This window comes from Olea europaea, chromosome 11 (genome assembly GCF_002742605.1).
Source record: "Olea europaea var. sylvestris chromosome 11, O_europaea_v1, whole genome shotgun sequence".
Lineage (NCBI taxonomy): Eukaryota > Viridiplantae > Streptophyta > Magnoliopsida > Lamiales > Oleaceae > Olea > Olea europaea.
In genome coordinates this window covers 31,535,356-31,547,409 of record NC_036247.1, presented here as the reverse complement: position 1 = coordinate 31,547,409, position 12,054 = coordinate 31,535,356, and the positions used below count along the sequence as shown (strand labels likewise).

The 12,054-nt window shown below is 36.5% G+C and overlaps 1 long non-coding RNA gene across 1 annotated transcript; it reads right to left on the bottom strand.

The window, feature by feature from the left end:
• Positions 1-8,802: 8,802 nt before the first annotated feature.
• Positions 8,803-10,393, bottom strand: LOC111404062. The gene is made up of 2 exons (XR_002704641.1): positions 9,218-10,393; positions 8,803-9,118 (listed from the first exon to the last, which is right to left on the bottom strand). It is a non-coding gene; the product is annotated as an uncharacterized LOC111404062 (long non-coding RNA).
• Between the last annotated feature and the right edge of the window lie 1,661 nt (positions 10,394-12,054).

Sequence of the window (12,054 nt, the reverse complement as noted above, 5' to 3'; positions counted from 1 at the left end):
CTTAAATTGAATATCTAAGCGATTCAAGTACTCCTTAAATCGACCACACCGGCCTAGTACCCGTCATTTTTATGGTTCTTTGATTATGCATTCCAAATTTGATTGGATTGGTCCCTGATGGAATCGTTTTGATAACAATACCAAGTAGTCCAGCACGGTCCGTAAGAAGTGTTGAGATTGCTATATGGGCTTCCATCCCATGAGGAGATAAGTGGCCCAAATTCTTTATATATTGTATTTTAGGTCACATTATACGTACATATAGTGAAAAACATGGCTGCATATCAATATATAGAATTGAGGCAGCTAGATGTAAAAGTGTGGCTACAAAATAAAAGAAAACAACAAGGTTGCAAAGCTGGAGAGAAAGAAAAGGGGAAAAAAGGGTTTTTCTTTCAATCTTTGGGTATGGATTTCACACAAGTATTTCTCTATACAATACAAATTGAGAATTTCCCTTAAGTGGTATATTTTGGATACTCTAGAGGTGTAGTATTCAAAGTGTGTATCTCACAAATTTTATCAAGTTGTTGGTTTGTGAAGAGATTATTTGTTATATTAGAGATTGATTATTGTGCATTCCCAACTTGCTAGGAACTCAAGTTTTGGGCATAATTTTAGGTATTGTAAACTCTATTTTATTATAATGCATTTGGCTGGAGCTTCCTATAGTTTTTCCCCCTACATTGAAGGTTTTTTCCAAGTAAATTTGATTTCTTATTTCTTTATTGCTTTTTTGGTATTTAATTAGTCTTTTTGCTTGGATTGTGAATTATTCTCATAATAATTGAAATTGCCAACAAAGATGACTAATTAACAACGTAGTTTGAGATTGAAGTTGGTATGCTTGGCCCAAAATTCAAGTGAAATACCTCTCTTTTATATCCTACTTCTCAAGACCATTCCAAGCTACTAATCAACTAATTTTTTGAGCTTATTCTATCCAACTTCGATTGTGGCTACTGGCTACATCATTGATTGACCATGAGAATGGGATCGACCATTTGCCCAAATCTTAATAATTTTCACACGTTCTTACAATCTCACAAAATTGATGGGAGATGCTCAACAGTGTTAGATTATTTTGTAACAACCATATATAGCTATGAATCATTAAAAAAAAATACTTATCACAAAATTAATTAATTAAACTCGTTTACCAAATGTTCACTACTGCCGCTCAAAAATGACACAAACAGATGCCGAGCCCACTTGCATCTACGCAGGTAAATTTCGATGCCTTTTGATCATTAATTTGATCGGACAGTGTAATGGACGCAGGAAATACTCCTTCGACACAAGACCAAACAGTTTAGGCACCGACAAAGTGAACGGGCAATGATAATCTCGCCCAAGCACGATAACAACTTTTGCAAGTAAATGATAAAAGAGAGTAAAAAGGGACATGATCAAATGGCAAGAAATGTATGGAGTTGTATTTATTTTCCCCTTCAAAATGTTCCAAAAATTAGTATACCCGTTTCTTGTTCTTTTTCTCGGGTTTTCTCCCCTTTTTATGTATTGTTTTTATTGTTCCACACATCTCTCTTTTTCTTCTATAAAGGAAAGGTATTTATAGAGTTTGGGGAAGACACGATGGCCGTTAGATCCGAACCACATGCCTGTACTTCCTTCTTCTATACATCACATCTTTTTTACACATGCATTTCTTACATTGGCAAAGAGTCAACTGTCTTATATTTTTAGGCTGGGATTCCTGACATAAGATAAAGTGAACGTCCAATCAATCTTTTATAAAGATATTTTCTAGGTCCACAGATATGATAGCCTCTTCGTCTCTTAGGGCTTCAGCCTCATTTTTCAGGACTTCGACTGGTGGTGAACATAGGGGTTTTGGCATAGACCCTTCGTCAGTGCCTTGACATATGTTCTATTGAGTAGCACTTCGGCCAGAACAAGGGCTTCGGCTCTTGTAGCCTTCGTAACCTTATTGCTTAGCTTTTTTCGTATGTTTTTGGGGCTAGCTCTTCTGATGACGTTAGTGGGGCTGCCACATATCACCTTTTATAGCCAACTTAATACGAGAGTAACATCAGCCCCCCAAGTCTAATTGTTAAATATTTATATGAGAGTTTAGACTTACCAAAATTATTCAACAACGATCATCGGAACTAAGGTCAAGGCTCATATGCCTCATATAAACGAGTGATCTCCTCTTTAAAGTACATTCATGGAAAATCGAAGTCATGATTGTCGAAGTCATGGATTGTCAAAAATCGAGGTAGTTTGTACCGTTGCGGGCAGTTTGAATGTCCTGTTATTTATTGCCACAGATTGCTATGCTACCTTTGGCGTTCCCGAAAAGGGCGGTGTCTCTTATTTTCAATGCGTGCCTTTGAACACATGTTTTCATATAGATCATGAAAGTTGAAGCATCAGATGCAGTGAATGGTCCAAATATGGCCAGAGTTTGGATGGCTCAGATTTTTTAGATTCGATGGTTGAAAATCCATATGTTTGCCTATAAAAGGCTTATTTGCTTGGATACTCATTTGTTTGCATGAGTCATGTTAATTAGCGAGTGTCTTGTGATATGACGGAAAATTATATCTGTACTTGATGGATTTTGATAAGAGTTAGTACAAGGGGTTGCTTGGTTTCATATAATGCCATGAAGTGTGTGAGTTGGATGACTTTTAGGTATAATGCACTGGATGTTTGGGCCCATGAAAATGAACATGCAACCTCAGCACAATCTTTTTTGAACGCTGTGGGATCAGAGCTGAAATACAGATTGTTGCCCGTTGCTTTGAACAAATTATATTGCAATAGGATGCGACTCCAGTCCAAAGTGCCTAAAGCGGCACTATGTGGATTCTCAAGGGTTAGCATCGACATGCCTCCCCTGAGAAATTGGGCTACTCCTCTGCCGGAGCGTACTAGGCAGAGTGTATTGTAGCCGTAATTTGAATTTCAACATGGTTTGACAAACCTTGTAATTCAGAAGATTGTTGTATATGGCAGATTCTCCTCAAAAAGGAAAGGTCCAATGGATTGTGTATCTAATGTAATAGTTGCACCTTGTGTTTCTATTTTTTACTCCTCGTGCTTTGTAATGCTTTGTAGGTGGCTGACTGCCCTCAGTTTGTAATTTGTTTGTAGTAATGAATAAAACTTTTATCTTTTTATGCAATTGTGTTTGAAAAGAACTCAAAGTCATTACTGCTTTATGGTTAGGGATGCTTTGTGAGGGTCGCGCCCTTGTTGTAGCCCCCATTTCTCTACATTTTCATAGGCAACTTGTGCTTTTTCATGAAGATGGTCCTTATAAAATCCAAAACTCTCTTTGTCCTGCTCTTGGGGCTAATTTTCATTTTCTAAAGTGGGCCTCCTTAAGTTCTAGCTCGTTTTTCAGGTGCTTGCCTTCCATTTTTGGAGGTGGCCCTCTTCGGGGTCCAGCTCTTTTTAGTAAGGTGTCTCTCTTAGGCTAATCTTCGTTGAAAGTCTTTTGAATTTGTATATTCTTTAGTGCCTCTATGGGCTAATTCCTCTTGAGCTAGTTTTCATAGGAGTACTACTTTCTTTTATCCCTTCAAAGAAATTGCATCGGAAGATGTCATGTGTTTTGTTGAAATTCTCTACAGTGTCTTCTCTGTAATATCAATTAAACGAGTCCACCGCACACATTAAGTAGTCAGAGGGTCTATTTTGTCCTTCCAAACGCTCATAAATGATATCTTACATTTTTTTTAAGATCCAATATGGGAGAATACCGGGTCATATGCTTGATGATAGTGTATGTAATGTATGATGTCATGGAGTATGAAGTGTGCTAATCATAATGTGACATACAAGCTAATTAGTCCCCAAAATCCAAACATTGATATTCACATAATGGGGATAAAGATTTACACAGGCACTTATCGTGGACGTTATTTGAAGCCTTGAAGTAGGCTAAGTCATTGGCCTTGAAGGAATTGAAGTTATGGGTCGAAATTGTCTTCTTCAAACATTCTGAAGGGAGCTAAGGTCCCTGCTTTCTGAAGCTCTATGGCTTGCTATATGTATAATTTCCTAAGGCAAGAGGGTTGATCCTGTTGCCCAGGCTAAAGTCTTGACACTTGTAAGTGCTTTTTTTTCTATTTCATGAGCTGAGCTGATGGCTCATGCATGGTCCTCCTCTACAGTTGGTCAAAGGGGATTCGTATATCCATGGGGTAGTCCCCATAGGGTCCTCCCTTATCCCTTTCTATATAGGGCAGCTCTACTGAGGTAGTTTCTTCTTCCTTTCTTCTTTGAATAGACTTTTTTCAAGTACATTGTTCGATTTGAGACCATACATAAGGTGGGGCCATGCCTTCTTTGACCTATTTAGACACTCCTCTTTTTGCCTTCTTTAAATGGGGTCGAAGTCTTCAACCCATCAACAATAGGAGGGTCGGTCTTCACCTTTTAAACTAAAGTTTCAACAGACAATATAATTCTATGAGGCTTATGCCTTAATTTCTTTGGCTAGAAAAGACAGCAGATCGCACTTTTTTCGCAGCTGGTCTACTGAGAGGTCAACTCTTATTGGCTGACGCTATAAGGCCTGCCTCGACAATTATATACCTCAGCACCTCTTTTCGTAAGAGGATTTAGCCTGAGATGGCCAAAGTTGGAGCTCATCTTCTTAGCCTAGGCCTTTCGTCCTTTTTATAGATGTAGTTCTTAAGACTTTCGTCCCCTAACCATATTTTTTAGATAGGATGGGAAATACACCATATCATTTTTCTATGAGGCTTGTACCCTTGGTTCATTGATCTGCTGCGAAGGTCAGCTCATATCTATCGAGGTTACGAAATTCGAACTGGCTGTTATGTGTCTCAGCGCATCTTTTCGCAAGAGGGCTTTGCTCGAAATAGCTGATTTTTTGGAGGCACATTCCTCTAGGCTTGTATTTTTCTCCTTGCGTGGTTAACCTTGGTTGGCCTGCATCCGAGCTAGTGCAGCTCATCTCTCACACCTATTCCTAGACAAAGGATATATGTATCGATGGGCAAGTTCAGCTACGGCTTCGATTGAGGTTGTCCATGCTGACTTTCCAATGATGGGAGGTTGGACACGTATGGACGGCTCAAGGGGATAGGAAAGGATCTAGTTTGAGCAGTCAAAATGAGGGGTCGATTTTGCTTGTTTCTTGTAGGACCAAGTCTATCAAAGACACTGATCGGCCTCCTTGGCATGATTGCCTTGCTATATTCTAACGGGGACAACCTCCTTAGCCATTTAGTTGGTAGCGTAGTTGGCATCCATATCCACATCCGCATCTTTTTTTGGTGGCACAACCTCCTCATTGCTTTTTTAGTGGCCAATTGACCTTGCACATGCCTTAGCAGTTCTTACATTGCAGCATTTTATCGAGAGATGACCCTCACGTTCACGACGACAATGGCTAGTTCCCTAATGAGTCTAGCCGCTAGCCTAGGCCTGCTTCTCGAGCTACTTCTTCAATGGCGATATGCTAGATTAGCTAGCCATGGCTCTTAAGTTATTGGGACTCTTTGCGAGGACATTTTCTCACCAAAGCGTTCTCTAGTCCGCCTAGGTGTAGTTTCGTCCTCTGTCAAACTCATGGTTGCACTTCATCGACAAATAACCACTTTTTGGCTCTATTCATGGGATTGCTTTCCTTTATTCAAGGATTTAACCACTCTTTTTCAAGAACGTTGCCTTTTGTTCAAAGACTTTATTCCACGAGGCACTCGTGGTTTAGCTATTCCAAACTTCTTACAAACGGCATCAATCTGTTGGCCCTCAAAAATGACACCAACAGATGTCGGGCTCACTCGCATCCACGTAGGCAAATTTCGATGTATTTTGATATTGATTTGATCAAACGGTGTAATGGCGCAGGAGATGCTCCTTCGACATGAGACGAAATAGTTCAGGCTTCAGGCACCGACAAAATGACTAGAAAGCTTGCGAACGGGCAATGATAATCTCATCCAAGCACAATCACAACTCTTGCAAGTAAATGATAAAAAAGAGTAAAAAAGGACACGATCAAATGGTAAGAAATGTACGGGATTGTATTTATTTTCCTCTCCAAAATGTGCCAAAAATTAGTATACCCGCTCCCTATTCTTTTTGTCAGGTTTTCTCTCCTTTTTCTCTATATGTGTTGTTTTTATTATTCCTCACATCTCTCTTTTTCTTCTATAAAGGGAGGGTATTTATAGAGTTTGGGGAAGACGTTGTGGTCGTTGGATCTGAGCCGCGTGCCCCTAACTCCTTCTTTTATACATCGCATCTTTCTTACATATGCATTTTTTACATTGCCAAAGAGTCAACTGCCTTATATTTTTAGGCTAGGATACCTAACATAAGATAAAGTGAACATCCAGTCAATCTTTCATGAAGATATTTGTCAGGTCGGCAGATAGGTAGCTTCTTCGTCTCTTAAGGCTTCAGCCTCATCTTTTAGGACTTCGGTTGGTGGTAAACATAGGGGCTCGGCATAGACCCTTCGTCGGGGCCTTGACATATGTTCTATTGAGTGGCACTTTGGCTCGAACAAGGACTTCGGCTCTTGTAGCCTTCATAACCTTATTACTTCACTTTTTTCGTATGTTTTGGAGCTAATTCTTCTGATGACGTTAGTGGAGCTTTCACGTGTCGCCTTTTGATGACCAACTTAACACGGGGAGTAAACATTTACCAAAAAGGTAATGTTGCAGTTAAGAAACAAGACTAAAATGTTCCTAAAGTGTGAATGCATATAATAAAACAAAATTCTACCACTTTTCCATGTCTCCTCCAAATTGTTAACAACTCTGACTTTTTCGTGTATCTATAGAATTTTAAATTATTTATTTATGATAAAGTTGGTAGAGAATTTGATGTATTTAATTGTTAAATATTCAGATTTTAACGAAATCAGAGTCTGACTCTATTTTCTTCCTCACAACTGTAATTTGGAAATAATATCACGGGATACAAAGTTCAATTCTCTTAATGGTTATAAAGTTGTAATTACGGAACCTTATCAGGCAACAGTACACGAACCCAATCGATGGCCATCGTGTGTGAACTTTAGCTTGAACTTTCAGTTGCATGCCCTCTTCAACCTACACATTAACGCGAATCTACTTAAGACCCAAAATAAAAAATCTAACTAAATAATTATAAAGCACTATTTTGACATGAGACATCAACTTCATTTCACTTCCAATTACCGCAACCAACGGGGCATTTTCGACCTAATTTCGCGTTACTTTCATCTTATCACAAAAGCAATTGTTTTTCACACTCTCTCTCTAAAAACTACTTACGCGGTAACTAAAATATTGACTAAAAATAGCCCTATGATCATTTTTTAATCAACTCTTTTTCAACAATACTTTGATGTTGTTGTCTTCGTAACATCATCAATATATGATCATCGATGCTTTCCATCTTATCCACATTAGAATGACAACAAAGGGTGAAACCATTAAGACAATGATTGCTTAAGCAGACACATGATATGAATATTATACGTTATCGTTCATGTGTGTTTTTCGAAGTAATTTTGATAATTGATCTAATAAAATAATCGATCAAGCCATCCTCTCTTAAAAATGTCGACTAGCGATGTAAATGTTGCGAGGGAGTAGGTCGCAGGCTTTATACTATGGCAATTGTATAGACACGTATGCTTGTCCTTATCCAAGTGATCTCGTGAGATATTTATCCTTGATATTGATGGTCTTTACATCCGGCGTCCTGTGTTCAATCACGCACCATATCCATGCTCCCATGTCCCTATACTAGCTATTGATATTTAGGAGAGAGTGAGAGAACAGGGAAATCCATGCTCCCTAATCAGATGGAGACACGTTTCAATCCAATCCGTTATAATTAGAGGCATGCCTATTAAGGTATAATGTTATTGTTAGGCCATGTTTGATATGCCTTCATTTTTCATGGAAAATGAAAATTAAATTTTATTTCTTATTTTTTGACATGTTTGAAGGTAGAAATTTTTCAAGGAAAATATTTTTCATAAACCCATGCCACATAAGCATTTTCTTGCTTTTTGATGAAAATCAATTCCCACTAAAATGGTGGGAATTACAATTCCAGCTTTTTCCATTTTCTTTTTCTTTTTTTTTTTATTTACAATTGAAACAAATTTTAGGAACAATTGTAAAAGAGAATATTCCTTAAATTAACAATTTTCATATAAAACAAAATCAAACGAACGCCAAAAGATAGATGATTTTCTTGATTTTTTTTATTTTTTTGTTGGCAATTGAAACAAATTCCATTCCCAATACTAGTAAAATCTATCTCTTTAATTGATTATTTTCATGTAAAATAAAGCCAAACGAATACCAAAAAAATACTTTTATTTTAATATTTTCCACGTGAAAAATTATAACAATCAAACACAATAATTTACAATTCCCAGGAAAACAATTTCTAGGCAATTCAATTTTTTAGAATTCGTTTTCAATTCAATTCAATTCCATCTTTCCAATCAAACGAACCCTTAGATTTTCAACCTTATATACAGTTTGGATGTGTTTGATTGCAAATATAAAATTTACCTTAAAAAAATAAATTTTAAGTAATTGAATTGTCTGAAAATTATTTGCCTGAAAATTGTCAACTAAATGTGTTTGATTGATTTTATTTTCAACGTAGAAAATGTTATATTTGTTTATTCATTATTGGTAGGCAGATTAGAGAATGAGAGTAGATGAGAGAGAAAGAGAAAAGTGAATTATCTAGAAAATAAAAACATACTCTCCTAGAAATGATGGCCTAGCAGAAAATCTTGAACTGAACAAGTGACGAACGATGGAAGCTTAGAAATGATGAACGGACATGTTGCCAAAACCTCATTGATTCCAAACGAATATCGATCTAGTTTCTATTGATTTATTACAATACTAGATGACTACGCATCACGGACACCGTAGTTTCATGATAAAACAGAAGAAAGATGGGGAACGGGGGACAAGAACATGACCTGCTAATCAAATTGGACAAAAATATTATTTCATTTACAAGTATCTCCAAATAGGCCTTAGTACCTCCAGCAGCTGCAGAAATGTTTGCTGTTGGTTCCTGGCCCATCCATATCAATCATAAGTGTCAGAGCGAATGCGCCTCTACTTATTTTTGGACACTGGAATGCAATTATAGTTTAATAACAAGTTAGGGTAAAGGCCAAACTGTTTGCGTTTGGTATGATGAACTGAACATGAAGTTGGACAAAAAACTTGACCTTTTTTCTTCTTCATCATGTCCCAATTCGCCGATGCCTCTATATTGCATTGTGGTTTATTTTGATTCCAGTATGTATCATGGGATAATGACTGTCAGTGAAGAACTATATGATTATACTAACCGCCTAAGCCTTTTGACGAAGGAAACACGGTTTAGTGATCAATGGAAATGGAGATCCCTCAGCCATACATCTCAATTGATATAGAGATATGGATTAATAATACAAATGTTTACTACTTAATGTTACTGCATCAAGAGCCATTCCATTCAAATAATTAGAAGATTAAGGTAAAAGAAATTGTCAAGTTTCAATGAAGACCTTACCAACTGGATTGTGACTGCTGCACCTTACTTTATACTATATTCACGTGTTAATTTCACCAAAGCTTTGTCGAAATATCTGATCAGGATTTAGCCCACTCGATCCATGTTTATCTTCTATCCATGTTGATCCATCAGTGAAGTAGATCTAGCATCCAATCACATCTTTGACAAGGGATGGACTCCCTCCCCCCGGGAGGAGTTTTCCGAGCTATAGGTTCTCAATGAAGCGAAAGGAGTAGGGAAAAATGATTCATAAATTTGATTTAGACACAATGAACTATAGCCATTGTTAAAAAATTTACCTGCAGCAAATAAAGCTAGCTTTGGGAAACGAAGTCACCAGCAAGCGCAGTAAGGAACTAGGGATGCTAAGGTCGAGTGTTCAAGATGGGGAAGACAGGCACGTGAAAGACTAACTCCTTTAGCGAGCTTCATAGACAAGCAGTACATGAGTTAGTAATCCACGTACCCTGCTTCTCCATCTTGCTTAACACTCACCTTCTGAAGCCAGAATTTCTCGAGACCTCTCGCACGTTCGTGACAATGTCAGAGCCACGATCCGACCTAAACCTAGGCGATGTAAAGCCGAGGCCAATCTGATGCAGTTCTCTGCTTTTATAAGGCTCAAAACGGGGTAGTATGTCCTATAATGCCCATTTTCAAGCTACTGCATATACAAACCATGAAAAGACAATTTGCCATTTCAACTTTACCCCTGGCATCTTTACATAGACGATGTTTTAAAGAATCTATATATCTTCCGGGTACATTAGTGACAGAGATTGAAAATTTAGTTGATAGTGGGACTCTCCAAAGTTTTTACAAAAAAATAGACCACTATCAAGCACTATGCAAATAGTGTTACAATATTGAAAGTTTGACCTATTTAGATAAGCATTCCAAAAGATTGGTGGCAGCACCTGAATAAACAGTATTAAGCACATGTTTGATTTAGTTAAAATTAGATTTTTAGTAAGTTTTGATAAAAGTTGATAAAATATACAGTTGAAAAGCATGATAAAAGTTTTGGGTCACATAAATCAAATTCTTTTTTTTTTTTTTTTTTTTTTAGTTAAACCAAAGAAAGGCCAAGTCTATTGTGAATGGAACTTCACAAGATTTTCATCATATCATTTCATGTATTTGCTTTTCGATTTAAATATTTTAGACCTTCCAATAAATTTAATGTAGCGAAAAGAATTCATGTGGTCAATCTTAAATTTACCATATACTGTCGAAAAAAGAATAACTTTTAAACTATTTTTTAAGGACTATCAAGACGTGCTTAAGCTTGAGCAAGGAAAAAAATCGTTGTCGCTAGCTTCTTGAGATATCACCTTGAAATTGATAAATACGCATATGTAGAGTAACATACATTTATAGCTTGTGAAGTTAAATTATATATTACTCTTAAACCCTAAAAAGACCTAATATTTCCTATATTTAAAAGATTTTATAGGGATATATTGGTAGAGGTGAAAGAAAACCTTCTATTTTTTCTTTATTATAACTACTGAACAAGACTGATCAAAGCCTACGAACTTAACTTTTAATTAGATTGATGCATTTTAATTATAAGTCGTTAATCTCGTGCCTCTAAACTCAATTGTTCTTGTGCCTGTGCATGAGAGAGAGAGAGAGAGAAATTGCCATTAGTGTAATGAATAGACATCCATGTTCTCCACGAAGGATTGTGAAAATCTTGAACAGCCTATAGGAGAACTTATCTGATCTACAGCACATATGGTCCAGGCTGTTGAATAAATATTTGCTATTTTTCTGTGAGAAACTTAACTGGGCAGGTCGTACCGACTCATATGTTGTCTAGATAATATTATACTCCTCATTCCCATTTATATATGCTAGTATTGTTTTTCACATTGATTAAGAAATCTTATTTAATGTTATTGAAAAAATAATTTTTGTTAAAAACATTCTTAATCTACCTTTATTTAAATTTGTACAATTTCAAGATTAAGTGGAGAAAATTGGTTATAAGTAGACAAATTAAATGAATAAAACAAAACATTTTCAATAAAGAAACGGGACCATATAATTGGGACAAGCAAGTAAGGAAAATCAGTCTATATAAATGAAATGGAGGGAGTATAAGGAAAGAAGTTCAAAATTCGTGTGAAATTGTCTAATTTCATCTGGTATTACTTACCAAACTTCTTGTGATTGTTTCGCTTATCATGTTTGGCAAATGAGAATTCTGGGACAAACAAAACAAATACATTAATTCCGAATTATTCACTTTAGGTGATATGTTTTATTTATTGATAACAAAATGAAACATAATACATAATAAAATGCTTACCCATCCAAAGACGGGGAGTACATTAAAGAGTTTAAAAATTAAACTTCATACACTCTAATCATACTCCTTGTCATCACACGCTGACCAGTTAAGAGAATCTCGTAAAACTTTTAACCGTTTGTTGTGTGATAATTGTAAGATTCACACTTATTATAAACCTTAATCTTGTCGGAAAGTTAATCGCTGAGCTC